Raw genomic sequence first — 20,811 nt, forward strand, 5'->3', positions numbered from 1 at the left:
AAATTTAACTGTCATTCCGTGCTTTTATTTGCTAACTTTAGCAACCCTATTCAGCACTTGGCAGTTGCACAATTTCTTCCCCTCTGTCCCTCTGCCACTAAGGAGCTCTGAAACTGGGAAAAATGACTTGAGCTTCTATTTTTGTTCATGGAAAATGAAAGTAAGAGCAGCAAGGATGGTGCAGGTGAAAGAAAAGCTGAGCGCCTGGCACGCACAGGTTGGGGAAGCACAGGAGCACAGTGCCACTCACATCCCTGCCACGAGGGCACCTTTGTCCCACCCCCTTACCCCTCCCCACTCCATCACTAAATACAGCTGCTTGCCTGTCCTGTCCCCTGAATTGCCCCAGGCTGATGGAGGTCCCCACCTCCCACCTGCAGCAGCCAGGCACTTGACTCTAGGAGATGCCTGAATGATGTTTCCAAGGTCTCTATGGCCTGTCCCCTGGTCCTTATAGTTTCAGGCTAAAACTACCCTCTCAGGAATCCTCTCTTCCTTCATTAGTTTGTATCAGGGAAGGTCCAGATAGAATCCTCAGGGGCTCTTGGTTCCTGTCAGAATCAGGCGCTGATCTCAGCTGCTCTGTTTGCCCAGCAGTGGCTCACTTTCCCTGTCTCCTTACCTGCTCAGCAGTGTCAACTCTGTCTGTCCCCTAGATTGTGTGGAAGAACAGTGATGTTGGTTGCCAACTCAGTACCTGTTCTGCCACCTTCTTTTCTCCGGTCGACCTGCTTGCATCATTGGTCGGGTATGGCCTGCTCCTATTTATTTAATTATTTAGCTAGCTATTTTTAACCATAAGCGCATGCAAACCCACTACCCCAAACAAAAGTCAGGACCCCGACACTAACTAAAACCTCATCACATGGTCCTCAACCCCATCCTATGCCCATCTTACCAGCTGACAGAATCTTAAGAAGCCCAAATGCTTTGTTCCTCTCTCCTTTGCTTTTCTTGGGTTTCATATGCATCTGTTCCTAAAATGTGTGTGTATGTGTTGAATTTTTTAAGAAGAGTGTCATGCTGTTTGTAATCTTTTGGATGTCCTGCTATTTTGTGAAGATTCATTTACGTTGCTGCATCACACATTCATTCATTCTGAATCCTTCCATTCATTCTGAATCTTTTCATTCATTCTGAATCCCTCTAAAAATCCCACCACAAGAAGCTATTCTTACTACAGGCAGGTGAAGCCCTTGCAGGCATCTGCCTTCATGATGAGTGTGCCACAGGCATTGCCAACACTTCTTTTCTCACCTTAAAAATTACTGCCATATTGTTGAATTTGCTAGTATCCTTTATTATCTTTTTATTCACATTTAGTTTTTCTGTACTCATGTCCCCCTTTTCATAATACTTTTTATGTTTCTTCTCTTGTGCAAACTAGATGATGTTTAACATTTCATTGTTGTTGTATACATTTCATTTCATTGTATTTCATTGTTGTTCAGTCGCTCAGTCATGTCCCACTCTTTGCGACCCCATGGACTGCAGCACGCCAGGCTTCCCTGTCCATCACCAATTCCCAGAGCATGCTCAAGTAAACTCATGTCCATCAAGTTGGTGATGTCATCCAACCATCTCATCCTCTGTCGTCCCTTTCTCCTCTTGCCCTCAATTTTCCCAACATCAGGGTCTTTTCCAATGAGTCAGCTCTTTGCATCAGGTGGCCAAAGTATTGGAGCTTTAGCTTCAGCATCAGTCCTTCCAATGAATATTCAGGGTTGATTTCCTTTAGGATTGACTGGTTTAATCTCCTTGCTGTCCAAGGGACTCCCAAGAGTTTTCTCCAGCACTACAGTTTGAAAGCATCAATTTTTCAGTGCTCAGCCTTCTTTGTGGTCCAGCTCTCACATCTGTACATGACTACTGGAAAAACCATAGCTCTGACTATATGGACCTTTGTTGGCAAAGTGATGTCTCTGCTTTTTAATACACTGTCTAGCTTTGTCATAGCTTTCCTTCCAAGGAACAAGTGTCTTTTAATTTCATGGCTGCAGCCACCATCCGTGGTGATATTGGAGGCCAAGAAAATGGAATCTGGCACTGTTTCCATTGTTTCCCTATCTATTTCCCATGAAGTGATGGGACCAGATGCCATGATCTTAGTTTTTTGAATGTTGAGTTTTAAGTCAGCATTTTCACTCTCTTGCGCCTTCATCAAGAGGCTCTTTAGTTCCTCTTTACTTTCTGCTTTTAGAGTGGTATCATGTGCATATCTGAGGTTGTTGATATTTCTCCCAGCAATCTTGATACCAGCTTGTGATTCATCCAACCCTGCATTTCATATGATGTACTCTGTTGACATAGATGTTAAACAAGCAGGGTGACAATATACAGCCTTGATGCACTGCTTTCCCAATTTTGAACCAGTCCGTTTTTTCATGTCCAGTTCTAATTGTTGCTTCTTGTCCTGCATACAGGTTTCTCAGAAGACAGGTAAGGTAGTCTGGAACTCCCATCTCTTTAGAAAAATTTTCACAGCTTGTTGTGATCCACACAGTCAAAGGCTTTAGTGTAGTCAATGAAGCGCAGGTAGACTTTTTTTTTTTTTGGAATTCCCTCACGTTTTCTATGATCCAACAAATGTTCACAATTTGATCTCTGGTTTCCTCTTCCTTTTCTAAATCCAGCTTGTATATCTGGAAGTTCTTGGATTTGATTTAGGTCATACCTGAATGGCCTAGTGGTTTTCCCTACTTTTTTCAATTTAAGCCTGAATTTTACAATAAGGAGCTCATGATCTGAGCCACAGTCAGCTCCAGGTCTTGTTATTGCTGACCATATAGAGCTTCTCCATCTTTGGCTGCAAAGAATATAATCAGTCTCATTTCAGTATTGACCATCTGGTGATGACCATGTGTAGAGCCTTCCCTTGTATTGTTGCAAAAGGGTTTTTGCTATGACCAGTGCATTCTCTTGGCAAAACTCTGTTAGCCTTTGCCCTGCTTCATTTTGTACTTCAAGGCCAGACTTGCCTTGGAGTCTGGGTAACTCTGGGTATCCCCTGACTTCCTACCTTTGCATTCCAGTCCCCTATGGTGAAAAGAACATCTTTTTTTGGGTGTTAGTTCTAGAAGGTCTTGTAGATCTTCATTGAACCATTCAAATTCAGTTTCTTCAGCATTAGTGGTTGGGGCATAGACTTAGATTACTGTGATTTTGAATGGTTTGCCCTGGAAATGAACTGAGGTTATTCTGAAGTTTTTAAGATTGCACCCAAGTACTGCATTTCGGACTCTTGTTGACTGTGAGGACTAATCCATTTCTTCTAAGGGTTTCTTGCTCATGATAGTAGATATAATGGTTATCTGAATTAAATTTGCCCATTCTCTTCCACTTTAGTTCACTGATTCCTAAAATGTTGATGTTCACTCTCGCCACCTCCTGCTTGACCATGTCCAATTTAGCAGGATTCTCGTACCTAACATTCCAGGCTACTGTGCAGTATTGTTCTTTACCAAAGCAGAAACAATGCTCAGTTGAGGATGTGTCTGGTGGTGAATGTAAAGTCCAATGCTGTAAAGAACAATATTGCATAATAACCTGTTTCATTACTTTTCCTAAAAAAGCCGCTTTTGGCTTTGTTGATCTTTTGCGTATTGATATTGTTGTCTTTTGTTTCAGTAATCTGTGCTTATTTTATTATCTTTGGTTTTTCATTCTCTAATTTCTTAAAATGAAAACCTAGCTCATCAATCTTGATGTTCTTATCTTTTCTTTTTCTTTTTCTGTTTGGCTGCACCGGGTCTTAGTTGCAACATGAGAACCCCTAGTTGTGGCATGTGGGATCTAGTTCCCTGACCAGGGATCGAACCCAGGCCCCCTGCATTGAGAGCAAAAAGTCTTAGCCACTGGACCACCAGGGAAGTCCTTCATTTTTTCTTTATAATTGGAGTCTAATTGCTTTACAGTGTTAGTTTCTGCTGTACAACAAAGTGAATCAACCATAGTTATACATATACCCGTCCCTCTTGAACCTTCCTTCCTTCCCTCCCTCCATCCCACCCATCTTGATCATCACAGAGCACCAAGCTGAGCTCCCTGTGCTGTACAGCAGCTTCCCATTAGCTCTCTGTGTTACACATGGTGGTGTGTATATGTCAGTGCTACTCTTTCAGTTCATCCCATGCTCTCCTTCCCCCTGCCTCTCCTTCCCCCATGTGTCCACAGTCTGTTCTCTACATCTGCATCTCTGTTCCTGCCCTGGAAATAGGTTCCTCAGTACCATTTTTCTAGATTCCTTATATATACATTAATATGATATTTGTTTTTCTCTGTCTGACTTCACTCTGTATGACAGACTCTAGGTTCATCCATATCACTACAAATGACCCAGTTTCATTCCTTTTTATAGCTAAAATTCCATTGTATATATGTAGTACATCTTCTTTATCCATCCATCTGTTAATGGATATTTGGTAGCTTCCATGTTCTGGCTATTGTAAATTGTGTCTGACTCTTTGCGACCCCATGAATCACAGCACGCCAGGCCTCCCTGTCCATCACCAGCTCCCGGAGTGCACTCAAACTCACGTCCATCAAGTTGGTGATACCATCCAGCCATCTCATTCTCTGTCGTCCCCTTCTGTTCCTGCCCCCAATCCCTCCCAGCATCAGAGTCTTTTCCAATGAGTCAACTCTTTGCATGAGGTGGCCAAAGTACTGGAGTTTCGGCTTTAGCATCATTCCTTCCAAAGAACACCCACGACTGATCTCCTTCAGAATAGAGTGGTTGGATCTCCTTGTAGTCCAAGGGACTCTCAAGAGTCTTCTCCAATACCACAGTTCAAAAGCATCAATTCTTCAGTGCTCAGTTTTTTTCACAGTCTAACACTCACATCCATACATGACCACTGGAAAAACCATAGCCTTGACTAGATGGACCTTTGTTAGCAAAGTAATGTCTCTGCTTTTGAATATGCTATCTAGATTGGTCATAACTTTCCTTCCAAGGAGTAAGCGTCTTTTAATTTCATCATCTGCAGTGATTTTGGAGCCCCAAAAAATAAAGTCTGACACTGTTTCCACTGTTTCCCCATCTATTTTCCATGAAGTGATGGGACCGGATGCCATGATCTTCATTTTCTGATTGTTGAGCTTTAAGCCAACTTTTTCACTCTCTTTCACTTTCATCAAGAGGCTTTTTAGTTCCTCTTCCCTTTCTGCCATAAGGGTGGTATCATCTGCATATGTGAGTTATTGATATTTCTCCCAGCAATCTTGATTCCAGCTTGTGCTTCTTCCAGCCCAGCGTTTCTCATGATGTACTCTGCATAGAAGTTAAATAAGCAGGGTGCCGATATACTGCCTTGACGTACTCCTTTTCCTATTTGGAACCAGTCTGTTGTTTCATGTCCAGTTCTAACTGTTGCTTCCTGACCTGCATATAGGTTTCTCAAGAGGCAGGTCAGGTGGTCTGGTATTCCCATCTCTTTCAGAATTTTCCACAGTTTATTGCAACCCACACAGTCAAAGGCTTTGGCATAGTCAGTAAAGCAGAAATAGATGTTTTTCTGGAACTCTCTTGCTTTTTTGACGGTCCAGCAGATGTTGGCAATTTGATCTCTGGTTCCTCTGCCTTTTCTCAAACCAGCTTGAACATCTGGAAGTTCACGGTTCACGTATTGCTGAAGCCTGGCTTGGAGAATTTTGAGCATTACTTTACTAGTGTGTGAGATGAGTGCAGTTGTGCGATAGTTTGAGCATTCTTTAGCATTGCCTTTCTTAGGGGTTGGAATGAAAACTGACCTTTTCCAGTCCTGTGGCCACTGCTGAGTTTTCCAAATTTGCTGACATATCAAGTGCAGCACTTTCACAGCATCATCTTTCAGGATTTGAAGTAGCTCAACTGAAATTCCATCACCTCCACTAGCTTTGTGCATAGTGATGCTTTCTAAGGCCCACTTGACTTCACATTCCAGTATGTCTGGCTCTAGGTGAGTGATCACACCATTGTGATTATCTTGGTCATGAAGATCTTTTTTGTACAGTTCTTCTGTGTATTCTTGTCACCTCTTCTTAATATCTTCTGCTTCTGTTAGGTCCACACCATTTCTGTCCTTTATTGAGCCCATCTTTGCATGAAATATTCACTTGGTATCTAATTTTCTTGAAGAGATCTCTAGTCTTCATTCTGTTGTTTTCCTCTATTTCTTTGCATTGATCGCTAAGGAAGGGTTTCTTATCTCTCCTTGCTATTCTTTGGAACTCTGCATTCAGATGTTTATATCTTTCCTTTTCTCCTTTGCTTTTGGCTTCTCTTCTTTTCACAGCTATTTGTAAGGCCTCCCCAGACAGCCATTTTGCTTTTTTGCATTTCTTTTCCATGGGGTACATGTGTCTTTTTGAATTGTGTTTTTCTCAGGGTATACACCCTGGTTTTGCTGGGTCATATGGTAGTTCTATGTTTAGTTTTTGAAGACACCTCCATACTGTTCTCCATAATGGCTGTATCAGTTAACATTCCCATCAACAGTGCCTGAGTTCCCTTTTTTCCACATCCTTTCAAGCATTTGTTGGTTGTAGACGTTTTAATGATGATCATCTGACCGGTGAGAGGTGATACCTCACTGTGGTTTTGGTTTGCATTTCTCTAATAATTTGTGATATTGAGCATTTTTTCATGTTTGTTAGCCATCTGTACGTCTTCCTTGGAAAATGTCTGTTTAGGTCTTCTGCCCACTTTTTGATTGGGTTGTTTGTATTTTTGGTACTGAGCTGCATGAGCTACTTATAGATTTTGTAGATTAACCCTTTGTCAGTTGTTTCATTGGCAAATATTTTGTACCATTCTGAGGGTTGTCTTTTCATCTTGTTTGTGGTTTCCTTTGCTGTGCAAAGCTTTTAAGTTTAATTATGTTCCATTTTGTTTTACTTTCATTACTCTAGGAGGTTGTTCAGAAAGGATCTTACTGCAATTTATGTCAGTGTTCTGCCTGTGTTTTCTTGAGGTTTTCATATTTTCTAATGCAAGTATTTAGGTTATAAATTTCGCTCAAAGCATTGTTTTTTCTGTATGTCACAAGATTTGATATGCACCATTCTCATTTACGTCTGGATATTTTGAAGCTGTCATTTGAATTCCTCTTTTGCCTGTGAGTTACTTAGCCATTTTAAAAGATTTGTAAATGTCTTGGGATTATTTACATTTTTCAAGGTCAAGGATTGTGGTCTTTATAGTTATTATAAAATATTGGCTATATTTCCTGTACTGTACAGTATATCCTTGTTGCTTATTTTTTATTTTTTTGACTGTGGTGGGTCTTTGTTGCTGCCTGTGGGCTTTGTCTACTCTTTGCTGTGCACGGCTTCTCACTGTAGTGGTCTCTCTTGCCACGGAGCAGGGGCTCTAGGGCACTCGGGCTTCAGTAGTTGCAGCACGTGGGCTCAGTAGTTGTGGCTTACAAGCCCTAGAGTGCTGGCTCAGTAGGTGGTGGTGGCACATGAGCTTAGTTGCCCTGCAGCGCAGCACGTGGGATCCTCCTGGACCAGGGATCAAACCAGAGTCCCCTGCACTGCAAGGCAGACTCCCAACCACTGAATCACCAGGGAAGCCCTGTTTATTTCTATATATAGTATTTGATGCCTCTTCATTGCTTACCCCATCTTGGCCCTCCCCCTTCCCTCTCCCTACTAGTAACCACTAATTACTTCTCTGTATTTGTGAGTCTCTGTTTTTTAATATAGATTTATTTTATTTTTTAGATTCCACATATAAATGATTACATAGAGTATTTGTCTATTTCAGTCAGACTTATTTCACTAAGCATAATGCTCTCTAGGTTCATCCATACTATTGCAAATTGCAGAAGTCTATTCTTTTTACAGCTGAGCAGTATTCCATTGTGTGTGTGCGCGCGCATATTTACCACATCTTTACCCGTTCATCTGTTGATGGAAACTTGGGTTGCTTCCGTATCTTGGCTATCGTAAATAATGCTGTTTAGAACATTGGGGTGCATGTACTTTTTTGAATTAATGTTTCATTTTCTTTGAATGTATACCCAGGAGTGGGATGGGGCATGGAATGGGGTGGGGACCATGTGACAAGGACCACATCATGGTTCTATTTTTAGTTTCTTTGAAGACCCTCCATACTGTTTTCCACATGTCTATACCACGATTCCTACTAAATAATTCATAATTAAAGTTGAATCTCATTTGGCTCTTTTTTAAGTCTGAGGGTATTTGAGAAACTGAACTCACCGTACATGCCAGACTCTATCCTGTGGACCCACCTGGTTGTTGTTCAGTTGCTAAGTCATGTCTGACTCTTTGTGACCCCAATGGACTGCAGCCCGCCAGGCTTCCCTGTCCTTCACCATCTCCCAGAGCTTGCTCAAACTCATGTCCATCAAATCAGTGATGCCATCCAACCAGCTCATCCTGTCGTCCCCTTCTCCTCCTGCCTTAAATCTTTCCCAGCATCAGGATCTTTTCCAGTGAGTCAGCTCTTCACATTAGGTGGCCAAAGTATTGGAGCTTCAGCATCAGTCCTTCCAATGAATATTCAGGACTGATTTCCTTTAGAATGGACTGGTTGGATCTCCTTGCAGTCCATGGGACTCTTAAGAGTCTTCCAGCACAACAATTCAAAAGCATCAAATCTTAGGTGCTCAGACTTCTTGATGGTCCAGCTCTCACATCCATACGTGACTACTGGAAAACCATGGCTTTGACTATATAAAGTCTGTCACTTTTTCCATTGTTTCCTCATCTGTTTGCCTTGAAGTGATGGGACTGAATGCCATGATCTTCGTTTTTTGAATGTCGAGTTTTAAGCCAGCTTTTTCACTCTCGTCTTTCACCTTCATCAAGAGGCTCTTTAGACCCTCTTTGCTGTCTGACGTAAGGGTGGTGGCATCTGCATATCTGAGGTTATTGCTGTTTCTCCTGGCAATCTTGATTCCAGCATGTGCTTCATCCATCCTGGCATTTCACATGATGTACTCAACATATAAGATAAATAAGCAGGGTGACAATATACAGCCTTGACATACTCCTTTCCCAATTTTGAATTAGTCTGTTGTTCCATGTCTGGTTCTAACTGTTGCTTCTTGACCTATATACAGGTTTCTCAGGAGGCAGGTAAGGTGGTCTGGTATTCCTATCTTTTTAAGAATTTTCCAGTTTGTTGTGATCCACACAGTCAAGGCTTTAGTGTAATCAATGAATCAGAAGTAGATGTTTTTCTGGATTTCCCTTGCTATTTCTATGATCCAACAGGTGTTGGCATTTTGATCTCTGGTTCCTCTGTCTTTTCTATATCCAGCTTGAACATCTGCAAGTTCTCAGTTCACGTACTGTTGAAGCCTGGCTTGGAGAATTTTGAGCATTACTTTTCTAGCATGTGAAATGAGTGCAATTGCACAGTAGTTTGAGCATTCTTTGGCATTGCCTTTCTTTGGGACTGGAATGAAAACTAACGTTTTCCAGTCCTGTGGCCATTGCTGAATTTTCCAAATTTGCAGGCATATTGAGTGCAGCGCTTTAACAGCATCATCTTTTAGGATTTGAAATAGTTCAGCTGGAATTTCATCATGTCCACTAGCTTTGTATATATGTGTATATATACATATCTGTATATATTTTTATATATGTATATAGCTTATATATATAATGCATTAATACATGATTTTTGTTTTTATCTTTCTGACTTCACTCTGTATAACAGGCTCTACGTTCATCCATCTCACTAGAACTGACTCAAATTCATTCCTTTTTTATGGCTTAGTAATATTCCATTGTATGTATGTACCACAGCTTTTTGATCTATTCATCTGTTGATGGACATCTAGGTTGCTTCCATGTTCTGGCTATTGTAAATAATGCTGCAATGAACATTGGGGCGCATGTGTCTTTCAGTTTTGGTTTCTTCAGTGTATATGCTTAGAAGTGGTATTACTGGGTCATGTGGTGGTTTTTATTCCTAGTTTTTTAAGGAATCTCCATACTGTTCTCCATAGTGGTTTTGTCAGTTTATATTCACATCAACAGTACAAGAGGGTTCCCTATTCTCCACATCCTCTTCAGCATTTATTGTTTATAGATTTTTGTGTGTCTGTGTGTTGCAATAGAATTTCACAGAAAAGCCTAGACCATGGTCATTGCACCTTCTGAATTCTGAAATAAAGTAATAACCTAGTCCAAACTGTGCCCATTCTGCTAAGGACCACCTATCTTTTCTCCTGTTCCCAACAGGAACCATTTTCAATCCTGCTTATTGGAGACCATGGATAAAATTGTTGTTTAGTTGCTAAGTCGTGTCCAACTCCTTTGCAACCCTGTGGACTGTAGCCCACTAGGCTCCTCTGTCCATGAAATTTTGCAGGCCAAGACTACTGTGGTAGATTGCCATTTCCTTCTCCAGATAGATTTTTGGTGATAGCCACTCTGACTGGTGTGACATGATACCTCATTGTAGTTTGGATTTGCATTTATCTAATCATAAGCGATGTTAAGCCTTTTTTCATGTGTTTATTAGCCATCTGTATGTCTTCTTTGGAGAAATGTCTATTTAGGTCTTCTGACGATTTTTTAATTGGGTTGTTGTTTTTCTGATATTGAGCTGCATGCGTGCATGTGCATGCTAAGTTGCTTTAGTTGTGTCTGACTTTTTGTAACACCAAGAACTATAGCCCGCCAGGCTCCTCTTTCCCTGGGATTCTCCAGGCAAGAATACTGCACTGAGTTGCCATGCCCTCCTCCAAGGGATCTTCCCAACCCAGGGATCAAAGCTGAGTCTCCTACATCTACTGCATTGGCAGACAGGTTCTTTACCACTAGCGCTACCTGGGAAGCCTGCTGTATGATCTGCTTTTATTAATAGATTTTGGAGATTAATCTTGTCAGTTGTTTTGTTGGCAAATACTTCCTACCATTCTAAGGGTTCTCTTTTCATCTTGTTTATGGTTTCCTATGTTGTGCAAAAGTTCTTAAGTTTAATTAGGTCCCACTTATTTTTGTTTTTATTTCCATTAGTCTATGAGATGGGTCATAGAGGATCTTGCTGTGATTTATGGTCATACAGTGTTCTGCCTGTGTTTTCCTCTAAGAGTTTTATAGTTTCTGGTCTTACATTTAGGTTTCTAATCCATTCAGTTTATCTCTGTGTATGGTGTTAGAAAGTGTTCTAATTTCATTCTTTTACAGGTATCTGTCCAGTTTTCCCAGCACCACTTACTGAAGAGACTACCTTTTCTCCATTGTGTATTGTTGCCTCCTTTGTCAACGAGAAGGTGCCCTGAGGTGTGTGGGTTTATCTTTGGGCATTCTATGTTGTTCCATTGGTATATATGTCTGTTTTTGTGCCAGTACCACCCTGTCTTGATGACTATAGCTTTTTAGTATAGTCTGAGGTCAGGAAGGTTGATTCCTCCTGCTCCATTTTTCTTTCTCAAGATTGCTGTGGCTATATGAGTATTTTGTGTTCCCATATGAATTGTGAAATTTTTTGTTTTAGTTCTGTGAAAAATGCCATCAGTGATTTGATAGGGATTGCATTGAATTTGTAGTTTGGTTTGGGTAGTGTAGTCATTTTCATAATATTGATTCTTCCAATCCAAGAACATGGTATATCTCTCCATCTGTTTGTATTGCCTTTGATTTTTTTCATGAATGTCTTATAATTTTCTGTATATAAGTCTTCTGTCTCCTTAAGTAGATTTATTCCTAGGCATTTTATTCTTTTGCTTGCAACAGTGAATGGGATTGATTCCTTAATATTTCTTTCTGATTTTTCATCTTATTGGTAGGAATGCAAGGGATTTCTGTGTATTGATTTTGTATCCTGAAACTTTACAAAATTCACTGATTAGCTCTAGAAATTTTCTGATCCTATCTTTAGGGTTTTCTATCTATAGTATCATGTCATCTGCAATCAGTGAAAGTTTTATTTTTTCTTTTCCAATCTGGATTCCTTTTACTTCTATATCTTTGATTGCCACAGCTAGGAGTTCCAAAACTATGTTGAATAATAGTGGCGAGAGTGGGCACCCTCATCTTGTTCCTGATCTTGAAATGCTTTCAGTTTTTCACCATTGAGAATAATGTTTGCTGTGGGCTTGTCATATATAGCCTTTATTATGCTGAGGTAATTTCCTTCTCTGCCCATTTTCTGAAAAGTTTTTATGATAAATGGGTGCTGAATTTTGTCAAAAGCTTTACCTACATCTATTGATATTATCATAATTTTATCTTTTAAATTGTTAATATGGTGTATCACATTAACTTGCAAATATTGAAGAATGTTTGCATCCCTGGGATAAAGTCCACTTGATCATGATGTATAATCTTTTTAATGTGTTGTTGGATTCTGTTTGCTAAAAGTTTGTTGAGAAATTTTGCATCTATGTTCATCAGTGATATCGGCCTGTCATTTTCTTTTTTGTGGTGTCTTTGGTTTTGGTATCAGGGTGATGGTGGCCTCATAGAATAAGTTTGGAAGTATTCCTTCCTCTGCAATTTTTTGGAAGAGTTTGAGAAGGATAGGCATTCAGTTCAGTTCAGTTGCTCAGTCGTGTCCGATTCTTTGCAGTCCCATGAATCGCAGCACGCCAGGCCTCCCTGTCCATCACCAATTCCCGGAGTTCACTCAAACTTACATCCATTGAGTCGGTGATGCCATCCAGCCATGTCATCCTCTGTTGTCCCCTTCTCCTCCTGCCCCCAATCCCTCCCAGCATCAGAGTCTTTTCCAATGAGTCACCTCTTCGCATTAGGTGGCCAAAGTACTGGAGTTTCAGCTTTAGCGTCATTCCTTCCAAAGAACACCCAGGACTGATCTTCTTTAGAATGGACTGGTTGGATCTCCTTGCAGTCCAAGGGACTCTGAAGAGTCTTCTCCAACACCACAGTTCAAAAGCATCAATTCTTCGGCGCTCAGCTTCCTTCACAGTCCAACTCTTATATCCATACATAACCACTGGAAAAACCATAGCCTTGACTAGATGGACCTTTGTTGGCAAAGTAATGTCTCTGCTTTTCAATATGCTATCTAGGTTAGTCATAACTTTTCTTCCAAGGAGTAAGCGTCTTTTAATTTCATGGCTGCAGTCACCATCTGCAGTGATTTTGGAGCCCCCAAAAATTAAGTCTGACACTGTTTCCACTGTTTCCCCATCTATTTCCCATGAAGTGATGGGACCAGATGCCATGATCTTTGTTTCTGAATGTTGAGCTTTAAGCCAACTTTTTCACTCTCCTCTTTCACTTTTATCAAGAGGCTTTTTAGTTCCTCTTCACTTTCTGCCATAAGGGTGGTGTCATCTGCATATTTGAGGTTATTGATATTCTCCTGGCAATCTTGATTCCAGCTTGTGCTTCTTCCAGCCCAGCATTTCTCATGATGTACTCTGCATAGAAGTTAAATAAACAGGGTGACAATATACACCCTTGATGTACTCCTTTTCCTATTTGGAATCAGTCTGTTGTTCCATATCCAGTTCTAACTGTTGTTTCCTGACCTGCATATAGGTTTCTCAAGAGGCAGGTCAGGGGGTCTTGTATTCCCATCTCTTTCAGAATTTTCCACAGTTTATTGTGATCCACACAGTCAAAGGCTTTGGCATAGTCAATAAAGCAGAAATAGATGTTTTTCTGGAACTCTCTTGCTTTTTTGATGATCCAGCAGATGTTGGCCCTTCTCTAAACATTTGCTAGAGTTCACCTATGAAGCCATTATGGCCCTGGGCTTTTTTGGGAGATTTTTGAGCACAGTTTTGATTTCAGTGTTTGTAATTGCCTTGTTCATAATTTATATTTCTTCCTGGTTCAGTCTTGAAAGGTTGAACTTTTCTAAGAATCTGTCCATTTCTTCCAGGTTGTCTATTTTATTGGCATATAGTTGCTTGTAATAGTCTCTTATGATCCCTTATATTTCTGTGTTGTCTGTTGTAACTTCTTTCTCATTTCTTATTTTGTTGATTTGAATCTTCTCCCTTTTTTCTTGATGAGTCTGGCTAATGGTCTGTCAATTTTGTTTATCTTTTTGAAGAACCAACTCTTAGTTTTATTGATCTTTGCTATTGTTTCCTTCATGTATTTTTCATTTATTTCTGCTTTGATTTTTATGATTTCTTTCCTTCCCCTAACTTTAGAGTTTTTCCTTTCTTCTTTTTCTAGTTGCTTTAGGCCAACATTACTTTTTGAAGAGACTGTCTTTTCTCCTTTATATATTATTGCCTCATTTGTCCTAGATTAATTTGTTGCAAGGTTTATTTATTGACTCTCTATTCTGTTCCATTGACCTATGTATCTGTTTTTGTGCCTATATCATACTCTTTTGATGACTGTAGTTTTGTAGTGTAGTCTGTGAAGTCAGGGAGCCTGATTCCTCCAGCTTTTTTTTTATTAGTGTTTTTCTTAATGGCTTAGTATATAATCAAAATTTTAATGCTCCACATGTTCATGGAGACCCCAGTGTGTATTCTCACTCTTCTGTCAACTTGTCTATCTGTCCCTCTTATCAAGGTTAATCGTGTCATTTAGTCTTCTGTCCTTGATGATATTTTGTTATGCTGTGCTTGTCAGTAGTCAAGACATGTGTTGAAATCTCGCACTGGGAAGATTGACTTATTGATTCTTCCTTGTAGTTCTATCAATGGTTCCTTCATATATTTTGGAGTTCCTAATATTTTGTTGGGTATATACATGTTTAACATGGAAATATCTTCTTGGTGAATTTGCTTTTATCATCACATAGTCACCTTTTTAATCCTTAATACTTTAAATTTTTGTACTGAAATCTATTTTACCTGACACGAGCACAGTGATACCAGCTCTGTTTCTGTTAATATTTGCCCAATGGGTCCTTTTTCATCCTTTTCCTTTAAATCTTTCAAGTCCATATGCTTAATAAAGAGGACATATCTCTCCATAGTAACCTGATTTGTCAACATTTGTCTTTTAACTGGTGAGTCTGGAACATTTGATCATGATTCTGTTGTAGAATTTTTTCTAACACCTTCACCTGTATTGTGGTTTGTCTCATCTTGTCTATGTTTCTCTGCTTTAGCCTACCATGTGGGGAAGTAGGGAGATAAGGGAGATGGTTTCAGTTTCAGGCCAGGCTCCAAGTTGCCCATCCAGCAACCATCCCCCTCCTTCCTTGTTAATAGGACCCAAGTGTGTTTCAGGCATTTGACAGGTGATGTCTCAGAAAATGGCTCCTTCCCCCAGGACCACAAATGCTTGTTTATTCAACAGTATAGTAGCTCTAAAGCTATCCTGTTAATCCTTACTGTCTTTGCCAGTGATCAGTGATAGGCATGTGACTCAGTTCTGGCCAATTAGAATTATGGGAAAGTCTATGAGGGGGCTTGTGGGAAAGATTTCCCTGCCTGGAATGGGTTGAGGGGAGAGAGAGAGAGGGTGGGAAAGAGAGATTCTGACTCATGGTGGGATGTTGTCTTTTAAGTGTGTGGTGCTTGGTGCTGTGGCAGCCATCTTGTAACCATGAGAAGAGGAAGCAACACATTCTGAGGATGATAGAAAAGGAAGATAGGAAGGACATGGATCATTCATGACATTATTGAGCCACTGAACCAACCCTGCAACCTCCTGGCTCCAGACTTGTTAAATGAGGTGATGCTTATTGTTTAAGCCACTGATAGTTGGGTAGTCTATGATGTATAGCTGAAAGTACCCTGAGAAATCATGGAGGAATCTGTCCACTCGTAAAATTTTGCTTGTTCTATTTTTTATATTTATGTACTTATTTGGCTGTACTGGGTCTTAGTTGTGACATGCAGGATCTTTAGTTGTGGCATGTGGGATCTAGTTCCCTGACCAGGGATCGAACCTTGCCCCCTTGCATTGAGAGTGTGGAGTCTTAGCCACTGGACTACCAGGGAAGTCCTTGTCCTGCTTTTTAGAGTTCTGGGAACAGACAGGTCTTCAGAGGATACCGCCTGCGCACCCTAGTGCCAGTCCATACTCAAGCAGAAACCATGACAGGCGGGGGTTGAAGGCCTTTGACTCTCCCATCTCTTTTCGCCTTTAGCTCCGCATCACACTGTCAAGCTCAGAGGCTGGAAATTCCACAAGTTATTGTTTTCACTGAGGGTAAAATGTGGTTTGTGAAAGGTAAATACCCCTGAAAGGGCTGGGAATGACCAATGACCATCAAGGCTTATTTCCTCTAACACTCACTTCTGCAACATGGACCCTCTCAGAGGAAACAAAAGACTGGCTGGAGTGAGGACAGTGGCGGAGAGATGGCATTTGGGGGCTGATTTTACACAGGAATTTATTGAACGTTTGCTAGTTTCCAGGAGCTTTATCCTCACTATCTGATTTTTTAGAAAAAAATCAAACATTTACTTAGTACTTACTGTGGTACCAAGTGATAGCCAAGCACTGTAAGAAGTAATGCATTTAATCCTTGTAACAATCATAGAAGATGGGGGTGCTCTCATGAGGCTCACTTCTCAGAGGCGTTGGACCAGATACATGGGTGCCAGCTCCGAGGCGGTGCTCTGAACTGTTCATGAGCCACGCATCTCTCACGGTCTTGGCAAAGCAACACCATGTCCTGCCAGCTCCCTGGCTTAGCCCCAAAGTGCCAACCTCCCTTCCTGCCTCTATCTGCCCGGCTCGATTGTTGGTCCACAGCAGAGAGCCCTGCTCAGGGCGGAGCAGAGGGCAGTGACCTCCGTAGAGTGTAACACCTGAATTTGGCTTAACCCAAGCTTTGCCAACTTGCAGTCCTGATGGATCTTCTTTTAAAAAGTTTTTAATTCCTATTATCTAATTTTTAATGGTCCTTTGAATCCTTTCATGAGGAAAGGTGGCTCAGCGGAAGGACTTGCTGTCCACAGGCACGCACCTAAAAGCTTGTCTGAATTGACGGTCCACATTCAAAAGCACTGGGCTGCCTGCCATGGGGACTGAGAGTCTGCAGGCCGCTGTGGGGACTCCAGGGGGGAGGTGCATAAGCCACTGTCTACTGAGCCTTTGCTATGTGCCAGTGGTTACACGCATTATCATATGACATTATGATATATACATGAAGATGATTATTACATACAGTTTCCTTCTAATCTCTGGAACTTCCCAGTGAGGACAGTTTATATAATCCCCATCCTATCTCATAGACAAGAAAACTGAGAGGCACCAAGAGACTATGTACAGTCCAAGGATGCCCAGCTCCAAACAGCAATGTGGGGATCTGACTTCTTGCCTGACTGACCCCAGAGCACCTGGTGGAGAAAGAGCTGGGGGCCCAGGATGCAATCAAGCCAGATTTGATGCCTTAAGACAACTGCTGCCTCCATCTCCCAGTTTTGTCAAAGGCTCACCATGTGGTCAAGGTCTCTTGAGTGGCAGGGTCTACATTAAAACAGATACTCTAAGAGCTTTGCAGTTTCCAAAGCACTAACCATGATTCTTCTGAATTGAAATGGGTGCTTGGAGAAAGTGGAGCAGGCCGTGGCCTCCCAGCTTTAGCTTGGGAGCTAAGGGCCACCGGACCTACTGCAGGCCATGCCCAGAGTGCTATCAGTGTAGCCCTGAGCTCTGTGCCCACTGGAGGCCTGTCTGGCATTCACCTCTCCAGGTATGACTGGTTCTGAAGTTGGCTGGAAGGCATCCGGGCTGCCTGTTTGCAAGCATGATTTGGATCATCCTAGGCTGCAGTAGGCTTTTAATCCCTATATGCTAAACCAAGAATTCCCTTCCCCTGCAGTAGTTCGCTCCATACCTGCTGTCCAAATTTTATGTAATCCAAGAAAACGTGAGGCTGTGTTCTGACAGAAGTTTGTAAAGGAAACACAGTATTTGCCCAAATCTAGGTAAACAGTGTTCTTGCCTGGAGAATCCCAGGGACAGGGGAGCCTGGTGGGCTGCTGTCTATGGGGTCACACAGAGTCGGACACGACTGAAGCGACTTAGCAGTAGCAGCAGCAGGTAAACATGGAGTCTTGAAACCCAGGCTTTAGTTCTGACCTAATGTGGGAGAATTTATGAAATTCACAAGCCTCTTGTGCCTCAGTTTCCTCAACTGTAAAATCTTGGTGCTGAGAAGGGTCATCTAAGCAAGCGGATGTATGGCGATAAAGTGCGTTCTTTACTAATGTCTGAGGGGTGTGCTACTCGAGCAGATGTTGGGTTTAAATCTCTGCCACCTTCCTCTGTCTTTCCAATACACCCGAGGCTTACCAGATGTCAGTGGTAAGTGCCAGGTGTCAGATGACACCCAGAGAACAGTGTCACTTATTCCAGAGAGGACTCACAGCCAATCCTACTGGCCTCATGTATTCCCACTGCTGTTTGCACTCTTTACCCTGCCCCCCACCCCATGTTCCCCTGACCACCACCTCCTAGCTCCCTTCCTCCTGAGGATGACTCACTACATTTCTTGCTTGCTTGCTCCATTGTGCTGTTTTTAGGTTCAGAAAAAGAAATGTGTCAAATTTAAAAGCATAGCACAGCTATTTAAAGTTCAGAGCATGAACCCTTTAGAGCCTGGAAGGCCTCGGCCCCCAATTTTCCTCATGCTTTCTAAGGCCCGACCTGAAAGGCAGCTGGGCACTTGCAGATGGTAGAGACAAGGTTTGATGTCCCCTGGGGTGCGGACTGGGAGAATTTTCTGCTGGGGTAGGGAGAGCAGGAGACTGCGAGCCTCAGGCGGAGCCCCAGGGACAAGGTCCAGCCTGGTTCCCTTGGTGGCCCCTTGCTGCAGGACTCGCAGCCTTGACACAGGAAACTTGGCCGTGGTGGGCTGATGGTTGGGTGCACGTGTGTACATTTGCTCGAAAATGGTCTAAAAGGGCCATACAGGGTTTCAAGCCTGAGGAGGAGGAGGCTTGAGGAAGGGGGCAGGAATAGTTTCCCTCTGTTCAGTCATTTGTTTGCCTCCATTTCCCGGCTCCAGGAGGAGCCTGTGTGCTTCCCAAGAGGAGTGGAAAGAAGTGCAATTGTCCTGGGCACTTGCCTCCTTCCTCTCACCCTCCCCACCCCAGTCTCTCCAAACCTGCTGTAAAATGAAACCCTTCTCCCCTCTGCCCTCACAGGCCCCTTCTCTGGAAGGGTGGGCATTCCTCTGTCCCAGCCTCCCAGTGACTTGGGGTCAAAGTCTATGCTCCAACACTTGACAGGGCCATTCGCACTCTCTGGACCCCTTCCTGTTCCAGAAACGTGGTGGCTGCACTCCTGCCTCAAGACCTTTGCAACTGGCTGTTCCCCTGACCTGGCACATTTTTTCCCTCAGAAGAACGTTCCGGCCCTCATTTCCTCCACGTCTCTAATCAAAGTGTACCTTATCGGAGGTCTTCTCTGCTCATCCCATAGGACAGCCTCTTATCATCCCAACAAATTATGCATCTTTGCTCATTGGTTTATTGTCTGAGCCAGGACAGGAAGGAGGACTCTCCGCCCTGCTGGCCAAGCTCCATGGAGACAGAGAGATGGGCTTGGTCTCGAGCCCTCCCCTAAGCCCCCTAGGGTTTGGCCAGCTGTAGGCCAAGGTCCAGTACTGGTCAGTAGATGACATCCTTACACTCTTGACAAGCTCTTGCCCCATCACCCAGAACATTTCCCTGGCGGCTATCTTATTCTTCCTTGACTGCGCAGAGAGGGAGGCCTGTGGCATCCAGGGGAGCATTCAGGGCTGCCCTCTCATCTTCCTCTGGCGTCATCTTTGAGAAAACAGGGTGGTCCTGGTGAAGGGTGGCGAGCGTGTTCTGCAGAGCCTCCGCCGGTGCCATGCTCAGAGTGAACCTTTGCTCTGAGCTCTGATTTGACCCCTCTCCCTGCTGACCTGCTTGTTTTGTCTCTTGCTTTTAACTAGGCTATTCCACAGCCTGCCAAGCACAGCGCCAGCCACATAAACATGGGCTGACAGCACAGAAGCCATCTCTGGCCTCACTCGGGACCCAGGGACAGAAGCATGGGGTAGGTGTGTGTGTGATCACTGCAGCCTACATCAGCTCACTGCTTTGAGGGTGAAAAGCCCAGAGTCGTTTCTGGAGACTTGGGCTCCAGTGCTGTGCATGCCACCAGGGCCACCAAAGCCGGCTGGGCTGTTTTCACTCCAGATGGAGCTCTGTGGTTAATAAGGGAGAGAGCACTGGGCACTGGGCGGGAGCTGGCACTGAGGGAGGGAGAGGGACGCCAGAGGCCGACTCACCTCCATGGCCGGGCTCCCTGTAGCCTAGGAGACAGTGGCTCAGATGCTTGAAAGAACTGGGGGGTGGCTGCTCGGTGACAGCTGGGGGAATTTATGCACACTGTCAGGATACAGGCTTACACTTCAAATCAGTTCCAACTCTTTATTTTTAAATCCCCCAGCTGGCTAAAGACTTAGAAGGAAAGATGAGACAATCATTTGCGTCTTGTCCCAGGCAGGCTGTCACTCAGAGTCCCGGAAAAGGCGGGTGTGCCAGGAGCTTTGCCACACTCCTTGGCAGCTGAGTGGCAGCAGGTGGTGCAGGTAGCAGCAGCGACCCTGCCTGCCTCAGTACCGTTTCTACTAGGAGAGAACCTGGGACTGGCCCAGCCTGAGTGAAGAGGGGGTGGTGGGCTGCCTGCTGTGCACACCCTCTTCACTCCTGCCGCCCAAGCCTCAAAAAGGCACCCTCCTGGGGGAGCTCCTGGGGGAGCACCTGTCCTTCTTTGGACAGAGGCATACGAGCCAAGGGTCCTGGCTGTAGTGGACAGTGGTCGGCTTTGGGGGCATCTATGGTGTAGGTCACAGGGTGTGAGCATGGGAAGGACTGGGGAGTTGCCAAATCTTGTGATCTTGTGACTTAGCCAATATCCTTTAAGACACACGTTTCCTACCCAGCTAGAGTTGCTGTTTGTAATCTGCAA

The sequence above is a fragment of the Bos indicus x Bos taurus genome, chromosome X (assembly GCF_003369695.1).
Source record: "Bos indicus x Bos taurus breed Angus x Brahman F1 hybrid chromosome X, Bos_hybrid_MaternalHap_v2.0, whole genome shotgun sequence".
Classification (NCBI taxonomy): Eukaryota; Metazoa; Chordata; class Mammalia; order Artiodactyla; family Bovidae; genus Bos; species Bos indicus x Bos taurus.